This window comes from Sciurus carolinensis, chromosome 9 (genome assembly GCF_902686445.1).
Source record: "Sciurus carolinensis chromosome 9, mSciCar1.2, whole genome shotgun sequence".
Classification (NCBI taxonomy): Eukaryota; Metazoa; Chordata; class Mammalia; order Rodentia; family Sciuridae; genus Sciurus; species Sciurus carolinensis.
The window spans coordinates 106,562,501-106,584,491 of NC_062221.1; positions in this window are offsets into that span (position 1 = coordinate 106,562,501).

Sequence of the window (21,991 nt, forward strand, 5' to 3'; positions counted from 1 at the left end):
GTGTGTTGAAAATATACCTTACATATGATCAGAGACATACTGCATAATTATGACCCACTGGAAGAAGCAGAGACCACAGTATTTACCCAGGTCGTGAGAAGTGCTGTTAGAAAGGCAGCAGGATCAATTACACAGTTTAGTGGTGTGTTTCCTCTGTAATCTAGAGCTGGTGGCAAACATGATGATCAACTTTTAGCACTGAAATCTCAATAAATCCCTCAGCTCTGGAAAAATTCAGGCAGCTGGTCACCTGAGTTGATTGATACTAAAGACTTTAAAAGAACTTAGCTTAAAGTTAGCATGTGTCTGCTAAAGCCCTGAAGCAATGAAAGCCAAGTGGACCAGTTTACTTTTAGGAGTTAGGAAGTGGAATCACAATCACTGCAACAAATTACAAGCTAAAAACTAAAAGTCTACCAAAAGTTGTGACCCACAGAGAGGCATGAAGATGCTTCGAAACCACAGTGTCCCTTGAGGCAAAGTAGATGGGCAGCTCACAGATAATACTGAGCAAGAAAAAAAAAAAAAGAGAGAGAAGAAGAATGAATGAACAAATGATTGGGTGGCTGAGAGCTGTCTTGCAATAAAATGTTATGATTCCTCGTTTGGTTTTTACAGTTGAGTTATTTGAACACCAGGGAATCCATCAACTTATGAGGTAGTGAGTACTCACGAGGAAAGATTTTAACACAATATGGCAAGTATAAAAAGTGGTGATTCATATAGTAATTTCCTAATAGGAATATATGGCCATTTATACAGAGAACTGTGCACTGAGCAAAGGGTGAAATATACAGACGTTGTTAGGAGTGATGGTCTCTGGGTCTGAGAGCACACTGATAGCCCAAGATCTGAAACATTGCCATAGCACCTGCACAGGGAGATATGTGATGCTTAGGGGCTCCTGACTAAGGTGCAACTATTATAGTGTATCCCCCCCACGTTTTTTGGCACCAGGGATTAAACTTGGGGACATTTAAATGCTGACTCCCATCCCCAGCCTGTTTTTTTAAATTTTTATTTATTTATTTTTGTAAATTTTGAGACAGGGTCTCACTGAGTTGCTTAGGGCCTTGCTATGTTGCTGAAGCTGACTTTAAACTTGTGATCCTCCTTCCTTAGCCTCCCAAGCTATTGGGAATCCCTTTCATTTTTTAGGACATCTGGTAGCACTTATCTGGATCTCTCAATAAATAATTGTAACAAATATAGCAGTTGGCACAACCTTCAGAGTGGATTCTTCCTCTGGAGTGCAAAAGCTATCACAACAGGTAAAGTCAAGTGGAAGTTTTTGCGTTACTCACATATACCCAAGATGGTAAATCAAAGATAGTAAGTCAAAGGCAGTATTATGTGCTGCCACGAAGTTTTGGCACAGTTAGCATCATCCTTAAGGCTTCAAAGAATTAAGGGGAGGGGTCATTTTTCATTTGAGTATCCAGTGTGACCACTGAAGAAACCAGATGGAGACCATGGAGGATGAGTGCAAACTGTTACCAATCCAACCAGGTTGTTGCCTCGACTCCAGCCATTGTTCTAGATGGGTACTTTTGTTAGAACAGATAAAGAAATCTTCAGACACATAGAATACAGTCATTGGTTTGGCTACTGAATGCTTTTCCATATTATAAGAAAAGAGTATTAATTTTTGAGCACTCACATGAAACAGGCAATAATATATATTTTCTGTTTTTCCTTAAGACTATTCTAATTTTCTGTCCTCAAATATAAAAGTGATCTGGGATCACTGGGATCTGATCTGGGATCTGAACCTTTCTGAGAATAACAAATGGATTCTCCATTGATTTGTGTTGGTTGATTAGGATGGGCAAGAACTGGACAGACTGAAGGTCAAGACACATGTGATCTAGACACAGGGAGGTTAGTCCTCTCAAACCCTGGAATCTGTCATTTTCATAAAATGTTTAAGGATCCTGTGTTCAGGGCCATGCCAAGACATAATCTTCAAAGTAAAAGACAAATTATTACACTTTGCAATGTGTACCAGAAAGAAGGAAGCACCTTTCTTAGTTGGCTTTGCTAGAGTCTGGAGAAGAAAATTGCATTTCTAGGACTATCTGACCTATTCACTAATCTGTCTTCTCACACTACAACATCTCCAGTTGCATAGTAGTTATCACACAATTTTGTTGTTGGTGTTGAAGACATAGATCAGTTAACAAAACTTTCTCAAACATATCCATGTCTTTACATTTCCACTGCCATCCCTTTAATCTAAAGACCTTCCATGTCACCTCCACTACTGATTTGTTCTGGTTTTTTTATTTGTTCTAATTAGTTGTACATGACAGTAGAATGCATTTATACAATTTTATAGATCATAAATGGAGTGTAATCTCCCATGTTTCTGACTCTACATATTGAAGGATCACATCAGTCATGCAGTCATACATGTACATGTGGTAATAATGTCTGTTTCACTCTACTATCACTTGCTCCATCCAGGATCCTTCTTCCTTTCATTTTTCCACATAAGAATCCATTTTCTACAATGTTTCCAGAGTCATAAAACCCAACTTACAGACCCCCACTACCAAATATTTTAAAGCCTTTCTCCTTTTCCTGGTGTTCTGAAAAAAAATTATAACATGTGCTACAAAGTCCCATCTTGTCACGTTTCTGCCTGTTTCTCCAGCCTCATCTTCTTTGCTCCTTAAGCCACACTAGTGACTTTTAGTTCAGTTCCTGTAAAGCAGCAGTTCCCACCTGTCAAAGCATTTAGTTTCTCGATCACCCCGTTAAACCTCTAACCTGGTTACTTTTCACCAATATTTCCTAACAATGCTCATCAATATAGTTCATTTTCTGAGAAATCATAAAATACATATAACTGTTAACACTTTTAAACTAACACTACTGAATTTGATAGGTTATAACATCTTTCATTATGGAATATCTATGAATATCTCAGTAAAAATTAAACATATGTCCCATTATTATCTACAGGTCCAAACAATTTCCAGTGTTATTCAGAAGGGAAGGAGGTGGATGTGGTTACAAAAATTAACTTGGAGGTCACATCTACTGGATATTCAGAATATGTTTGCTATTCTGGTCAGGCATCCATCGTAAATCCATGGGTGTCAATATAATGAAAATGGGACTGGAAAGCTGAACTTACAATCCTCCTGCCTCAGCCTCCCACATAGCTGGAATTAGGGGTGTATGCCACTGCAGCCACACAGTTTTCCCCATTTCAATTACAAATTCCTAAAGCCTCTTTTGACATCTTGGTTTCTTACGTATTTAGAGTTGATGTCTTCTCTTTGGGTCCTGAGGCTCTAGAAAATGTAGTATAGATTTGAATTCCTCAGAGTGACTGAAATCAAGTAAAGTATTGTTGATATTATTGATAAAGTTCAGGATCAAAACCTGATGCTGACATTTGTGGAAAACTGTTTCTAATATACATGATGGTAAAGGTCTACTATTTTTAGCAGAGGTAAATCGTGACATGGTACTTGCTGCCCAAGGAAGTTATATTTTTTGCCCTTTAATAGCCTATGAAGAGCAGGAAGCCCAAGTTTTGAAAAACTTTTCCAGTGTAAGTGGACTATTGCATTTTGATAAATGTAATTGCTTTGCTCTTTCTGACAAATTATTATTATTTCTTTGTTAATAATAGCTACAGCAAAGCATCACAGGGTTCATAGTAACATAAGCTATGGGTTGTGGCTCCTGTGTGCTTTGGAATCCTTCATAATTATGAATGTTTTTATTTATTATTTCTCTATTTTCCTCTACTTCCTCACATTTACAACTGTTTCTCTCCTGCTTTCAACATCTTGCCTCATTGTCCATTTAAATATTTGAATATTTATCCAGACCTCTTTGTATTATACTGAAAATGCTCTATATTCTCCCACAGTAGCCCTGCAGCCACGTATTGATCTTGATTCATACCATACACCTAATCTCTTAGAATCGCTCACCTAATTGGAAGGAGAAAAAGTGTTCATTGTCACAAAGAATCTAGATTGACAGGTTACTACACTGATAGTATGACTGAGGTGAGTCATAAATGGCCCAAAGCAGTAGCACATACTTTTTCTCACATTAGTATGTCTTATTTTTATAATTGATATACATTGGATAATTATAACTTAGAGGCATATAAATATTAATATTTTATTATCTAAGTAAGTTTCCTTTAGAAGTGCTGATTACTTTTAGTAAGGGCAGTGAGATCATTAATTTTGAGGATTTTTAAAAATTTGGTTTAAATCTCAGTACATTTTAAACAAACTGCATAATCAAATTCAAGAATTAACTGTGTGGTCATGATTAAAAACTCTTCAGAGTTTTCACAATATTAAGGGATTACTTCCACTCCTCTGTCCTCCCTTTCCCTGGCTCATCCTCTGGGAGAAACAAAAGAGACACCAAGACTTACATTAGAAATACAGCAGTGTGGTGGGACAGCCTCATCTGCATGGGTGCTTCTACTTGACTGACTTTCTCTGCTAGTGTCCAAATCCAACCTCACTTATGAGTGGGTGGTCAGGAGCTCAGAATCAACCACTGATTATGAAGGACATTCAATGACTGTTCTGTGTCTCTGACATATGAGAGAGGCTTAGGAAATCTTTCCAGACAGACTCTTCAGTGGAATACAAGCAGCGTCATGAACCCAAATAATGTCTGTATTTCGAGTTAAGCAAATACACAACCACTTCCCCATCATACCCGACCCTCATCCCACATAAAGAAAAGAAGTTCTGGTCCAATGTGGTGGAGCACACCTGTAATCCCAGTGACTCAGGAGACTTGAGGCAGGAGGATTGAAAGTTCAAAACTGACCTCAGCAATTTAACAAGGTCCTATTTAACTTACGAGAACCTATTTCAAAATAAAAAGGACTGGAGATGTGGTTCTGTGGTTAGGTGCCCCTGGTTTCAATCCCCAGTACCAGAATAAATAAAATAAAATAAAGAAGAAGTTCTGGATTTATTTGTACATGTTGCCAATGAGCAAAGTCCAAAGAAATGTGACCAATTCCCTTAGTATCAGCATCATTCCTTATATTCCAGATGTGGTCTTTGTAGATTTTCACATTTTTGTAGATTGATCTAATTTTTGCCAAATACTTCCTCTCTACTTTCTTTTTCAATTTTTCTCCTTCATTTTGAAGACACTTGATTTAATTCTTTCATTGTAAAGCAAAACAATTGATTGTGATTCTTTCCCCCAAGGTATGAACTAAGAGAACATGACAGACACAGGTTTCAAGGTCTTTCTTAACTTCATCTGTCCTGATCTACAGTCCTCAGTCTCAGATCTTGCAGGACGGGAAGTGGGTGAATGGGAGAAAGAAGAAAAACTTTTATTTTCATGTTCCACATTATGGACAAATGTAAACACTTCCAACTATAATCTCTCTTACTCTTTCTGGACACAATTCCTATTTGTAAATCATCTCATCTGCATTTTTATCATCCATAGAACAACATATTCTAGGAAGTCTGATTTTCAAGGTGACACAATTTCTATTTTCTTTGGTATTCACAATGTTCATGAATATACCTGTCTTTTCAGTCTTTATGAACCAGAAGTCAAAATAAAATATTTAATCAAGTATAAATTAAAATAATATAAAAATATACAATAACTTATCCCACTGCATTAAAAAAAAAAAAAAAAGTTGGCAATTTGTTCAAATTTGGCAAGCTTCTTTTTCCTCCCAGCAATTTTAACTGAAATATCTTGATAATTAAAAATTATCGCTGGGTGTAGTAATGTATGCCTGTAATCCCAAAGGCTCAGGAGGCTGAGGCAGGAAGATCGTGACTTCAAAGTCAGCCTCAGCAGTGAGATGCTATGAAACTCAGTGATACCCTGTCTCTAAATAAAATACAAAATAGGGCTTGGGATGTGGCTCTGTGGTAGAGTGCCCCTGGGTTCAATCCATGATATCAAAAAATATATATATATCACCCAAATAATTAATAAATCATTCATTCAAGATATATTTCTCCTCTTTTTAGTGTCAATATGATGAAATAATTTTCGTTTTGAAATTAGTTTTCTTAACACCTATCTGAAGGGAAGTATTAATTGGGCTAAAATGGACAATTTCTTTGTTAATGACAAGTAACTTATTGTTCTCTATTTCAGAGGAATTTGTAACAGACTCTTGGAATCTGGTCATACAGTCAGAGACCCCCAAAGAGACTTACATTAAAAAAGCCCATCCTGGTGGGAGGTCCAGATGGCACATTCCTGTAGTCATAGTGACTTAGGCTTAAGGAAACATGGACAGGAGGATTGTAAATTCAAGACCAGCCTCAGCAACTTAGTGAGAACCTTAGTAGTTTAGCAAGAGCCTGTCTCAAAATAAAAAATAAAAAATCCATCCTATGTGACTTCACTTGTGAGAAATTCTAAATAGTCAAATTTAAGTTAAAGGGAATGTTCTCTATACACTAAATCCCTTAAGAATAATTGGATTTCTCACAGAAAAAACAGTATTGATGACTGAACACTAAGAGTAACATTAACAATTTACTGAGTATAGTGCTGGTGGCACAAATTGCATCCACTGTTAATAGTGGTCAAATTCTCATTTTCATACGAAAATGGACTTTGTCATAATTAAATTGCCCCATAGGTGTACATTTGTGTGATTGTGTTCAGTTTTCTATTATCTTTTTTTGGTCTGCTTCTTTATCCTCTGCTATGAACTGCTGTAATACAAGTTCTCATACTCTGTTCTTCAAAAGTCTTTTAACTATTTTGACTTTTTTTTTTATTTCGGAATGTCTAAAAACCACTTCTAAAAGATATTCATATAAGCTTTACTCATACTACCCTAAATGTTCATCAATAACAGAATGGATAAACTGCAGTGTAGCCACAGAACAAAATACTACTCACAGGAACCAAATAATGTCACAACATTCATTAATCTCAAAATCATTGTATGAACTAGAAATATCAACCACAAACCCTTACTTTAAAATGTATATCTTGTATCATTCCAGTTGTATGAAGTTCAAGATTGTACAAAGTATAATTATGCTAGAAAATCAAGAGTGGTTATCTTGGGAGGAAATAGGATTTGACATTACATTAGGTAATGTTTTTTACCTTGTATGTGTTCAGTGTTATCCAGGTATGTATGGATTTGTCAAAATTCACTGAATGTTCAGTTAAGAGTTGTATAATTCATCAGGTACCGATTTTTCCTTAATAAAATTATGTTTCTATAAATGAACCGTTATTAACATGCATGCTACTTATTGAGGAGAAATAATGTTATGTGTAATTCATCAAACTATAATATAATTATGAGTAGACTGAGAAATGGTTGAATAGTTATGTGAAAAAAGTATATTGAAATATTAATAATATGATCTAGGTGATAGATATACTGGTGTTTCCAATAAAATTTAAATTTTAAATTTTAAAAATGATCATAATAAACATTGGAAAAATATTTAGATTTTATATATACCAATGTATTCGTTTTGTTAAGTTTAGTAATTTCTCTAGAAATTTGTCTGTTTCTTAAATTTATAAACACCCTGAGTCATACATTGAGTAAGTGATAATTACAGGGTTTCCAGAAGAAGCAATTTATATGGCAAAATCACAGTTTTAACTTTCATATATCATTTTATAAGCCTCTCATCTTTCTAGTAAGGTTGTCTTCCTTAAAAAAGAAAAAAAAGAATACCAAACTAATCATAATTCACCTTTCTCATTCTTCAGCAATGAAGGAAAAAATCATTCAGTTAGTGTTTATACACTTTTTACCTTTTGACTAGGAAAGAAAAACACAATTTGTATATTTAAAGAGTTATATTACATGTGTGTATGTGTGTAGATAGAAAGATACATAATGTACTTGTACTACAAAAATTTAAAACAACTTATATTACAAGGTATGTGTAATCAAAAATCTGAAAAAAAAGCAAGGGATTCCTCAGAACATTATGCCCCTATGGGGGTGATACAGGTAAAAGATTAATAGATAAAACAAATATATTAAATCCTATTTTAACAAAAAATATATATTTTAAGTTTTCAAATGATTCCTTACAATTTTCCTTAATATATGAAAATAATGCTATACATTTAATATTTTAAAAATGCTGGTTTTCAGATTTAGATAAATTAATTCAATGTATATTAAAACACACATGCATACCAAAAAAAAAAATCAAAAACTACCTTGAACATATAGAAACACTAATCCAATCAATTATATTCTATATTTCAGGGCTTCCCCCATGTGGTTCTTTTATACTGGTGCACAGAAAAGTTAAGTATATTCCACTTTCACCTGGTCATACTGAATCACTTCTCATGAACCTTGCAAAGAATGTTAAAGCACTAATAGAGAATTGTCAAATGACATGTGAAGTGTTTGTTATTTAAACTGCCTTAATATATTTTATAAACTTATATAACAAGTAGTGTTATAAGTGGTATTTGAGCTCTCTATCATATTTGAAGTTCTTGGACACTCAAAACTCTTTTAAACTTAAGGTAAAGGTGGGGATTATGCTGTAATCCCAAAAATTTGGGAGGCTAAGGAGGTAGGACAGCAAGTTGGAGGTCAGCTTCAGTAACTTTTCAAGACCATTAACAACTTAGTGAGATCCTGTCACAATAATAAAATATCAATCCCTAGTATACACACACACACACACACACACACACACGCACATGCAAAATTAAATAAATAAATAAAAAATAAGAAAATAAAAGAAAAACTTAAGGTAAATATTTTATAAGCAGAAACATGAAATATCTTTAATTTGGGAATAGCTATAATTTATTTATTTTTGTGACCTTTAGTCATGATCAAGATTTTGATTTTTGAATTGTAAGGTAAACCCAAATATAAAATTATGCTAACAGTAATATGTGCTTAAAGATTTAATATACAAATACATGTTTCCTTGATGCTTAAATCAAGTCTTCAAGAATTCTTACATTTTAGAATTTTTTAAATTTAGACACCCATCACGTAAAATAACCTATTAAGAAGGATTATTCTTATTGCTTCATCAGGAGCATAAATGCAAATGAACTTTATGAGTATGGAAGATACATTTTTGGCTTCTGATTGTTTTTAACCTGATAAGAATCAAAAGAATGATACACTGTGCATAATTCATTCCAATTGCAGCAGTAAACTTTTCTCAGAATTTCATATTTTTAGCTATTTTAGCACATAGTGTAGAAAAGATGTGTAGGTTAATAAATATTTATTTTTCTTACTGAGTCACACATAAGAATTGTGGAAAAAAGAATGAAATATTTGAGTGACTAGAAGATTAAACTTGAAATTTCTTGAGATATAGACCAAGTAAAGTTATATTTTTCTCTATCACATTATGCCTGAAACTAGACAGTGGTGGTGGTATTTACTATTACATATCATAATGAAAGTTTTCTTTAACAGAAAAGATCATATTTACAACAAAATGATGTGTAACCCTTCATACTGGAGACCTCAAAATATTATAAGATTAAGACTCTTAAATTTATGTTACTTTAAAACTTATAGATGAATTATATATTTAATGTTAGAGCACTTTTGTATATTTTTATTTTTTGCAATCTGAAAATTAATGCATGGATTATGTACATGACAAAGTTATTCACAGAAATTCCTGATTACCTTGAGAACCTAATAGCCTGATTATGTAGATAATAAAATATGTTGTTATTTTTGGAGCATCTAAAATCATTTATTGATAAGATTTTGGTTCAATAATGTGGCTTTGGTGTTTTCTAAAAGATAAAAGTTTTGTGGGTGTTACTTCATAATATTTCTGATAAGCAGAAAAATGTTATCCAATGACTAGCATAGATGCGGTCAGAAAAGACTAACACTGTTGCCTGTTGCTGGAGAAATCAGTCTTATTTCAGTGGTGACTAAAGCGACAACTTTATATACAAATCTTTGAAACTAAAAACATTTTTATATCATGTCAGTAATTTTGAAGCTGTAAGTGCTACCCAGTGAATGTTCCTCAAAGTAATAGAGGTCCTATTGAAGTCACTATCATCAATTACCCTCCTTCTGAAACAGACAAGCAAAATTCACTTCCATACTTAGAGGTGGAAAAAACTGAATCTTACCATCTTATAACATTTTAATAGTAATTATTCTGATTTTAATAAATTTAGTATTCTGATAAAATCTATAAAAATATAAATTATGAATCTTTAAAAATATGCTAGTGATTGGATAATGAAGGATGATAACTCACCAAGTTAAATTTTAACTTGAAATGGTACATATCTTCAACATAAATGTAAGTTTAAAAATAAACTCTTCTAATGGAAACTGTACTCAAACTGGAAAGTAAGCGTAGATTTCCAAAGACAGTGCATATTCATTCCTCCTTACATTATAAAGTATTATCTGTATTAGAAAATTTAAAATAGCACTTTAAAACTTATTACAAACAAATAAGAATGCAGTTCTGAGGGTTCAAGAATATTTCAGTTTTATTTGAATATAATATTTATATGTGTGTTTTTATGTACTATTATTAAAGTAGATATTAAACAGAGTGGGGGGCACAGATTATGCATATGTAAACAGATTGACAATGAAGATGAAGTGTTGTTTGGTTCTTTAAATTCTTAAAGTGAATTGAAAATATCCCAACTCATATTGATCAATTACATTTGAAAATAAAAAGGGTCATATCTTTTTAAAACCTAGGTAGCAATGCTTTCCAAGCAAAGTGCCATTTTTTGTTGTTGTTGTTGTTCAAGGTTTCTTACACAGTGTTTAGAGAAAATTCACACACCTGATGCCTAGTGGATGGTGGGCAACAGGAATTTAAATGGCAACATTGAAACAAAGCACATGCTGGCTCTGACAAGTTGGAAACAAAAGACAACATCTGCTACTAGTATTTTCCAGTTCCATTTACTCTTTTGTTAATATAATCCTTTACAATATTCATCTTCTTCCAGAAATAGCTTTCACTTGGAATCATTTGCATATTTTCATGCACAGTCCACAATTTTTATTATTTTTATTCTCAGCATCCTTAGATATCTATTGACACTATGCTCAGTGCATTAGTGTTGTCTTCTACCTAACTAGTTCACTAGATCAATTTATTTTCCTAATATGCAGTAAGAATGACCCACTCAATACACCATAGAGAAGTTTTGTTCTAAGCAAATACTCATCTTTTCTTCTCAGTTTCATTGATACCTACCATGCATTCTGAAAGCCTCTTCTTTTAATCTTGTTTTCCTCCTGAATGGAACCACTGCCTTTACTTATCTGCTGTCTCCCATGTTCAGTTGCTTCTTTTCTCATAATAAACTATATTAATTGCCTTTTAACTCAATCTCTTGCATTCTCTAGCCTATCAAATACAGGGCAGACACATTAATCTTCTTAAAATATGGTTTTTATCACATCACTCCATCTTCATAGATCTTTCTAGAAAAAAAAAGAAGATAAAGATCTTCACTGAGTATTTAATTTCTGTCACATTGAATATGTGATTTTTCTATATTTTATTCATGCAATCAAAATTTGTTATGATACAATGATGAATTCTGGCACTTTGGGATGGAAACAAACAGAGTAACTGTTTTTCACATTTTTACCATGTATGGAGAGAGACAAATGTGTGTAACATTAATTTTTAGGTAATAAGGGCTAGTCCAATAATATAAATGAATTATTATTTCTGTTTAAAAAGAGTGAAATATGAAAAACACTTAAGTTATAGGCTGGAGATGTAGCTCAGTGGTAGAGAATATGCAGAGTCCTGAGTTTAATCCCCAGCAATGAAAATTTTAAAAAATTCAGTTAGAATTTATACTTTTACAGTTGGATAGATTATTACATTTTACTAATTCCTTATAAATTATTTAAATAGGTCATCTCCTTTTCCACACCTTCCTTTACCATACTGATAATTTACTGTTAATCTTGTGTTCCTTAAAATAGGATAATATTTTCTTCCTCTACCTCTGTGAAAATCACTTCTCCTTCACAATCTTGTAAACCTGGCAATGGCCCTTACTCTCCAACTCCATAGGACTTTGAATTCTTAGGAAAATGACTTGCATTTAATGAATTCTCAAAGAAAGTTGATTAAATTATAAAAAAAAACAAAAAATGAATTCTCTGTGGTTTTAATTTATATATTTTTACCACAGTGTATTTTTTTAATATTATATATTTTTATTTTCCATAAGCATTTTCTTTTCTGAAAGACAAAAATGATCTCTTTATATTATTTGTCTATTCTAGTATATCTTTTTATTGATTTGTAGAATTGTTTAGTAATCTGGACACAAAATTTTTGTTGACTACATGTTAACCCTTGTTTTTCCCAACTTCACATATTTTGGAATAGTGTTAGATAATCAGAAGTTTTATTTATTTTACCAATGTTTCATTTCTTAGCTACTATCTCTTTGGGTACTTCACCCTCATTCTCTTCATTATCTAATTCTGGAATTCTGATTTAATATATGTTTATTCCATATGATTCATAATTAGTCTTTGAAATTTTTAATCTTATATTTATATTTTATATTTGGAATAATTATCAGACCTATATTCAAGTTTATGCTTCCCCTTTTTTAAACTTTGTTGAATCTCTTATTTAGTTTTGTGAATTTTTTAAATTTTTGTGTTTCAATCACTAAAGAATTCCCTGATCTGAGTTAAGTGGAATAAGTGCATTCTGACCTGTCTCTTCCACTAAATACAACTATTAGTCGTGGGCTTACATAGAGCTAAATTACAAACATAAGAAATAAAGCATAATAAATGTATCAGAAAATACAGAGTGCAAAGTAGTACCAAAGTGGCATAATAATATCATAAAGGGTAAAAGGTAGAAAGAGCAGAGAAGAAATAAATAAATAAATGATAAAAAATAATACTGACTCTGATAGAAAGTTGATAGGAGACAAAATTAGGAAATAATGTCACCCTGGGTATAACACTGAAAGCACGAATAGGGATTCTAGCAAGCATCCGGGTCGAGGGAGGGTGCTACCTTCCTTTAATAAAACAGAGCCGATAATATGAGCTGCTAAAACATGAGGATTAACATTTGCAAAATTCTCATTTTGGAGAGTTCATTCCCAGTCGTTTTTCATCTAGGTATCATTTATCAGTTTACCATGAAATATGTCTTTGCAGAAATGCACTCTAAGAACAATATTTAAGAAAAGACTAAAAATTCAAACATGTCAGAACAACAACGTAAGCATGGAAAAATATGGAAACTGGAAATAAATTGAACAATGAACTTTGTATAGATAAATCTAAATGGGCAATTATAAAATATTAGTAAGATGGTAATGTGTTTAAAATATCTGTGAATACTGGTGAAGTGGCCTGGTATATGTAAAAATATCTGAAAAAGGATTTTTTATGTAGAAGAAACATAATTCAAGAGAAAATATAATAATGAGCTGAAACTAAAAATAGAGCGATAAAATAAGAAAATGAGAAAGTTAAATACATAGTAAAAAGTGATGAGAAAAATCACATCCCATTAGACTGGAGCTGGGGGAAAAATGAAGAAAACAGTCTTATTAAAAGAAAATATTAGTAAAAGAGATATTATAAGATTGAGACCAGGATGGAGGTTCTGAGAAGGTTTCCCAAAAGGGACATGGTCCTCAACTCAGGATGTGAGGGTCCTTAACATTGCCACAAAGAGAAATTTGAGGGTGATTCCAAGTGAGGCACAGATGAAGTTTATTGAGAGAAAGAAAATAGTGTACACTCTGAGTAACAGGGTGGATGCAGGCATTGGAGAGGAACATGCAAATATCATCTTAACTAGTTGTATTTATCCACATAAGATAACTACTACCAGGACGTGATCTAAGGGGATGACTTATTTCTCCTTTGTGTTGGTAATGGAGCACAATGAGCACTCACTACCAAGACAGGGGTGTCATTTCCTGAGATGCAGACAGTCACTGGGAAGGGGAACAGATTTTCTTCCTTGTTTTTGATTCATTCCTTTATTTATTTATTTATTCTTGACCACAGTATTACATTGGTGTACCTGTGAATAAGGTCTAATATTTGATTCAATAGTAATGTCTATGATCAAGATATACAAAAGTTACTTTAAAATATGGACTTAAAATTCTGTTCACTCTTAGGTTTTCCCTCCTATCTCCTTTCTATCCATTCTTTTGTCTTCTATTCTGCTTCAAGACTTTAAACAGATGTAGAGATTCTAGAGAAAGGCAAATAAAGATAAAGAAGCAAGGCACCAATTAATAAAAGTGAAAATAAATTTTCATGTTCAATCTCACTAAGCAGGATGAAGAGTGACATATCTAAAAATAATAATTTGTGCAGATACTATAGTCAAACTTCTGTACTGCAAGTAAGTAATACTACTAGATGTCTAAAGTGTACAAATGTAACCCAGAGAGAGAAAGTGAGATGCTTACATTTCCCAAACAATTTAATCATGATAAAAAGAATCAGGCTTGCATCCAATAACTCATCATCAGCATTGCAAGCTACAAGTCAGTGAAATAATGGACTAGTGAGAGAAAATGACTGAAGGGTGTCTCAAAGCTGCAAATATTGAACCACAGCAGTGTTTGTGCAGGAAAAATGGAACAAGGAAATAGTGGAAAGAAAAAACAGTACCAAAAAGAGCTTCTGACTTTATGTAGTTCACATTTCTCCAAATGAGCAATTTTTTTGTTGGCTGCTGCATGGATGGGAATTCATTGACTCATGTGAATGTTACCCTGGATCTGGTTGAGGTAAAAAAAAAAAAAAAAAAAAAAAAACTAAATGGATGCATAAAAATAAAGACTCTCATGAACAAGTGCATTTCAGTATTTGGGGTATTTATGTGGCAACAAATGATATATTTGCATCATAAAGTAACAAATAATTGTCTTTCACATTGTTTGGGAGAGTATCAATTAAACCCAAACACAAAAATTTTTTCTCAAGACTAATATCAACCTAAAACATGACTCTGACATCACTATAACCAATAGCACAGTGCACTGAATCCCATTACTTTAATATTTATTTTAAATAAATGCAGAATTTATGTAAAGATCACACAAGCGAGTAAAGAAAAAATATTTGAGGACAAAACTATAAAAATATTTGAGAAGAGATGACACAATAAAATTAAAAAGTTTATACAATATAACACAATGTAGTGAAATGATAATTAAAAATCTAAAAGCAAAAAAACAACATCTTGGAACAGGTAACAAACACAAGGAGGTAAATACATTGTATATTTTCTCAGAATAGAAATATGAGACAAATGAAATACCTCACACAAATGAAGCAAATTAATAGGACATAATTGAAAATTGGTACCATTGAAAACAAAGTTAAGTTTCTCAACATGTAGATATCTTAAGATACAGATAAAATTAGTAAAAGGATCAAAGAAACACAGGGATACATGTCAGGAATATGCATACATGGAAATTTCAAAGAAGCAAACAAAATTACAGAATGCAACAATATAGAAGCAGAAGAAAAGAAAGGCAAAGAGATGGGAAAGAGTCATGGAAGAGAGGAGTGGGTGATCCAGCTAGTCTTCTTTCTTTATGGTAATAATGTTTGAAGACAGCAGAGCATTACTTATGAAAATTTCAATGAACAAGTATATCTGTGCTATAGTTTAAGAATGAAGAGCCCCTAAAAGTTCTTGTTAATGCAAGAATATTCAGAGGTAAAAGTATTGTGCTGTGAGGACTGTAACCTCATAAGTCCACCCTAGTTTGAAAGGACTAACCAGGTGGTAACTGTGGACAAGTGGAGTGTGGTTGGAGGAGGAGGTGAGTCACTGTTGTTGGAGGAGGAGGTGAGTCACTGGGGTCCTGACCTGGGAGAGTTATTCTTCATGAAGCCTGCCTCCCCCGCACCTCTCTCTCTCTCTCTCTCTCTCTCTCTCTCTCTCTCTCTCTCTCTCTCTCTCTCTCTCTCTCTCTTTCTCTCTCTCTCTCTCTCTCTCTCTCTCTCTGTCTCTCTCTCTCTCATCTCCCTCTCTCTTTTTCCTGACCCTTCCATGAGTCGAATTTTCCTCTGATAAGCCCTTACAGACCTCTAAAATTCTGAGTCCCAAATAAGCTTTCCCTTCTCTAAGTTTTTCTTGTCAGATATTTTGGTCACTGGGATAAAATGTTGACTTAAATACTATCGCATACTAGATAACCAAATGATCCTTCAGGTTTAAAATCAAGAGAACAACAGTGTGAGATATGCAAGAATTCATTAATGTTGTTCTCACTGAAATGTGTTGAGAATATTACCATAGGAAAAAATGTGGAGGATCAGTGAAATACAAGAAGACACTAAAGCAAAGGACTATTGACAAGACCTAACTCTATTCAACTGTAAAATTAAGGGATCGGGCCATTGTGGATATTGGGACAAGAAAATAGAGAAACTCTGGGGTTAATCTCAATACTGAATACAACAACAAGAAAGCAAGCATATTTATTTCCATAAAGAGACAAATAAAATAGACCCTAGTTAATCCATGCTGAGGGCTGGAGAGGCTGGCTAAAATAAAATGATAATTTTATATGTAAATGTTACCCCACAATTGAAGCACATATAATTGAAAACATATAATTTTACTTTCAACCATTAATAAAATAATATTAATAAGTCATCAGCACAGTACAAAAATAATTAAAGCTGAACAAGTGAGTTTTATTTGAAGAAAATAAGGCTCTGTCTATAAGTTTATCAACCTATTGCTACAGTTTGGGTTTCTCCCCAAATTTTATGTATTAGAACTGAAATTTCAACTGTCAGTGTTGAGGGTGGCCTAATGGGAAGCATCACCAAAATGGGACTCACTGTCATGAATGCCTCTTGCTGAAGTAGGTTGTTTAAAAAGCAGTTCCCTACTTATGCTTTCTTTTGTCCTTCCCTGTTGTCCTTCCCATTTCTGCTGTGACATACTGCAAAGGAAAACCCTATTCAGATGCTGTGTCTATGCCCCTGAACTTCCCAGAATTCAGAATTGTGAGGCAAATAAAACTTTTCTTTACAAATCCCTCAGTCAGTGGTATTCTGTTACAGCAACAGAACAAAGACTGACACATACTAATAAATCTAAGGAAAATTATGGCAAAGTTTAGAAGACAGTTTAAATTACTCAATATCTAATTTGGTTCTTTTTTTCCTTCTTTTTAAAATCTTTATTTCTTTGTTCTTCTTAGATATACATGACAAAAGAGTACACCTTGACATATTATATATACATGGAGTGTAACTTCCCATCCTTTTAAAAATTTATTATATTATTATTTTTTATTTTTATTGACTGCATTTTGATTCATTTTACACAAATGGGTACAACTTTTTGTTTCTATGGTTGTGCACAATTTGGATTCATACCATTTGTGTATCATACATGTACATAGGGTAATGATGTCTGTCTCATTCCACCATCTTTCATACCTCTTCCAGTTCCTCCCCATCATTTCCCTCTATGAAATCTAAAGTTCCTCCTTTCTTCTCTCACTCCCCACCCCCCCCACCCCCATTATGTATCATCATCCACTTATCAGGGAAAACATTCTGCCTTTGGTTTTTTGGGATTGGCTTATTTCACTTAGTATGATATTCTCCAATTCCATCCATTTATGTGCAAATGCCATAATATTATTCTTCTTTATGGCTGAATAATATTCCATTGTGTATATACACCACAGTTTTTTAATCCATTGGTCTGTTCAAGGACATATAGGTTGGTTCCACAATCTAGCTATTATGAATTAAGCTACTATAAACATTGATGTGGCTTTGTTATTGTAGTATGTAAATTTTCAGTCCTTTGGGTATAAACTGAGGAGTGGTGTAACTGGGTCAAAATGTGGGTCCATTACAAGTTCTCTGAGGAATCTCCATACAGGTTTTCAGAGTGGCTGCACCAATTTGCAAATCCACCAGGAATGTATCAGTGTGCGTTTTCCCCCACATCCATTCCAACATCTATTATTATTTGTGTTCTTGATAACAGCCATTCTAATTAGAGTAAGATGAAATGTTAGAGTTGTTTTAATTTGCATTTCTCTAATTACTAGAGATGTGGAGCACTTTTTCATATATTTGTTAATTGTCTGTGTATCTTCTTCTGTAAAGTGTCTAATTCCTTGACCTGTTTATTGATTTGGTTCTTTGTATTTTTGACCAACATCATTCTAAATGGGAAAACTGAAAGCATTCCCTCTAAAAACTGGAACAAGACAGGGATTCCTTCTTTCACCACTTCTATTCAACATCATTCTTGAAACATTAGTCAGAGCAATTAGACAGACCAAAGAAATTAAAGGGATATGAATAGGGAAAAAATTCAAGCTATTACTATTTGCCGATGATATGATTCTATAGTTAGAGGATTCAAAAAACTCCACTAGAAAACTTCTAGAACTAATAAATGAATTCAATAAAGTAGCAGGATATAAAATCAATATGCATAAATTTAATTCATTTCTATTCATAAGTGATGAATCCTCTGAAGGAGAAATTAGGAAAACCACGCCATTCACAATAGACTCAAAAAAAAAAATACTTGGGAATCAATCTAACAAAAGAGGTGAAAGACCTCTACAATGAGAACTACAGAACACTAAAGAAAGAAATCAATGAAAACCTTAGAAGATGGAAAGATCTCCCATGTTCCTGGATAGGCAGAATTAATATTGTCAAAACGGCCATACTACCAAAGGCACTATAGAGATTCAATGCAATTCCAATTAAAATCCCAATGACATTCCTCATAAAAATAGAGAAAATAATCATGAACTTCATCTGAAAGAATAAGAGACATGGATCGAATAGCTAAAGCAATCCTGATCAGAAAGAGTGAAGCAGGAGGTATCACAATGCGAGACCTTAAAATATACTACAGAACAATAGTAACAAAAAAGGCATTGTATTGGCACCAATGGTACCAGGCAGGTACCAATGGTACAGAATAGAAGACACAGAGACACCCACAAAAATTTAGTTACCTCATACTAGACAAAGGAGCCCAAAATATTCAATGGAGAAAAGGTAGCTTCTTCAACAAATGGTTCTGGGAAAACTGGAAATTCATATGTAGTAGTAAAATGAAATTAAACTTCTCTCTCACTCTGCACAAAAAGTACCTGAAAATGGATCAAGGATTTAGGAATTAGACCAGAGACCCTGCACCAAATAGAAGAAAAAGTAGGCCCAAACCTTCATCATGTTGGCTTAGGACCCGACTTCCTTAACAAGACTCCCAAAGCACAAGAAATGAAAGCAAGAATCAATAAATAGGATGGACTCAAACTAGAAAGTTTTTCTCAGCAAAGGATACAATCAATAATGTGAAAAGATAGCCTACAGAGTGGGAGAAAAATCTTTTCCACATGTACTTGAGATGGAGCACTAATGTTCAAAATTTATAAAGAACTTATAAAACTTTAGTTTTATTTTTAAACAGCAAAATAGTTATCTCAATGATAAAATTAATCTTAACCTATATATGTATATATCTGCATATACGTGTGAAATAAGCATTTTAGAATTGTCAAAAATTTAACACAGAAAATAAATTAGATAAAATTATGAGAGACAAAAGAAATTAATCTGTATTTGCAAATGATATAATTTCAAACTTAGAAGATCCAAGTAAATTAACTAAGAAACTAGTACAAATAATTGAAAAAAATCAGTGGTATAAAAAGTTCATGTATATATCAAAGGAGTTAAAATCAGCATACTGCAGTGATGCAGCCACATCAATATTTATATTAGCACAATTCACAATAGCTAAGCTATAGAATCAACATAGATGCCTATCAGCAGATGAATGGATAAAGAAATTGTGGTGTATATACACAATGGATTATTACTCAACCATAAAGAAGAATGACATAATGGCATTTGCTGGTAAATGGGTGGATCTGCAGACTGTTATGCTAAGTGAAATAAGTCAATTCCCAAAACCAAAGGTCAAATGTTTTCTCTGATATGTGGATACTAACACACAACAAGGGAGGAGGATAGAAATTCACTGGATTAGACAAAGTAGAATGAAGGGAAGAGGGTATAGGAATGGGAAAGATGGTGAAATGAATCTGACATAACTTTCCTATGTACATGTGTAAATACATCACAGTGAATGTCTCCACTGTGTCCATCCACAAGTCTGAGCTATTAGTTAGAATAAGATATATTCTATGCTTATATCAACATATCAAATATTTTCCACTGTTGTGTATAAGTAAAAAGAACAAATAAAAAATTAAAAATAAATAAATAAATAGAAAAATAAGAACCTTTTAAACTCATGTATTGACATCAATCCATTCCTATACCTATAATTAACTTAAATCCACACATGGAAGAAAGATCTTATTCCTAATAACCATAGAAATGATACATTATCTACAAATAATATTACTAAGAAATGTAAGAGAGACATTTGAACTTTAAAAGATTCTGAAGGTAAAAAAGACCAGTATCTGTAGAAAAACATTCAATCTTGTTGGACAAAAAAAGAATTAAAAAAATATATATATACATACATATATGTATATATAAAATCATAATTAAATAAGAAAGGCCAAGCATAATTCATGAAAAAAAGAAAATATGTTCAATACGTACTTTAAAAATGGATAGCAATTCACCATAAATTGTCTCTTAAATTTAACAATATCTAAATAAAAGTTTTTTGAAGTGAGAAGGGAGCAAACCAAACTGAAAAACCATGTTTGAACATCCTGTAACTTGTTAAAAAAAAAAAGGATAAAAAGGAAGTCTTTTTTCTATCAGTTACAAAGCCTCAAAAATTTCAAAAACATCTTAATGGCATATGAATAAACCAGTAGGTCAAAGGAGCAGAACTGAGAGTCCATAAAAAGCAAATATATATTCTAACCATTTATATTCAATATATATACCTCAAGTCATTGAAGAAGATGGAATGTTCAATAAATTGTGCTGAGATATTTCATTAGAAGACTGAGGTAAAGTTAAGTACCATATCAATCATCTATGACAGCAGGATATATTTGAAATGGATCAAAATCTTAAATAAAAAAAACTTCATACTATATACCCAAAGAGATCATGGTGGGAAAAAAAAATATTTACAACCTTTATAACCAAGAACTTATTTCTCTGACTTTTCCATGTCTACATTCTTAAGTAAGTGGCTGCGTTGTTGAGTCTGTGAAGAAACTAGCGGTTCTGTTCACTAAATAACAGAAAAACAGTATCTCGCCACCCCCAAGACATTCCAGGGTGCTGTAACACTTCGAAAGTTTTTTGTACTGAATTTCAGCTTTAGTACTGACCTCCTACTATCCTTCACTAGAGAAAAAAAAGGAGGGAACACTTGAATATATATTTTGTAGAAGAAAAAAATTCACCTCATTTCAGGGCAAGAGTTAAGAGGGAAGATTATCAATATATTAACTAATATATTTGGAACTTAAAGAGAAGAATTTTAAAAGGTATCTTTGATTAAGACAATAAAAATGGCAAGCTGAAAAATATATGATATAGGATCTTAGCATAATATAGAGAATAATATCGATTAGATTTTCTGGGTTCAGATATGCCACATATTAAGTGTATGAGTAGGACATTTTCGAAAAATGTCTATGGTTTAGTTTTCCATTGGTAAATTGAGAAAAATAGTGGTAAATACCTCACAAAGATTTTGTAAGCATTAACTAAAATACACAAAGTGCTAAATGAGTACCTAATCAACAAATATAACCTAAAAGTAGCAATGAAATTAATGTTTTATACCAAAAAAAAGGCACAAACAAAACACCATGAATCATAATGAAGCTGTCATAAAGCTATTCCCAGAACAGAATATATTGCCTTCAATGTTTTTCTTAATTAAAGAAAACCTAGAGTCACTTTTATTTGTGCACATTTGAAATTAAATATTTAAGTATACTTGAAATGTTTGCCTGATCCTTTCTCAAAGCCCTAACCCACCAA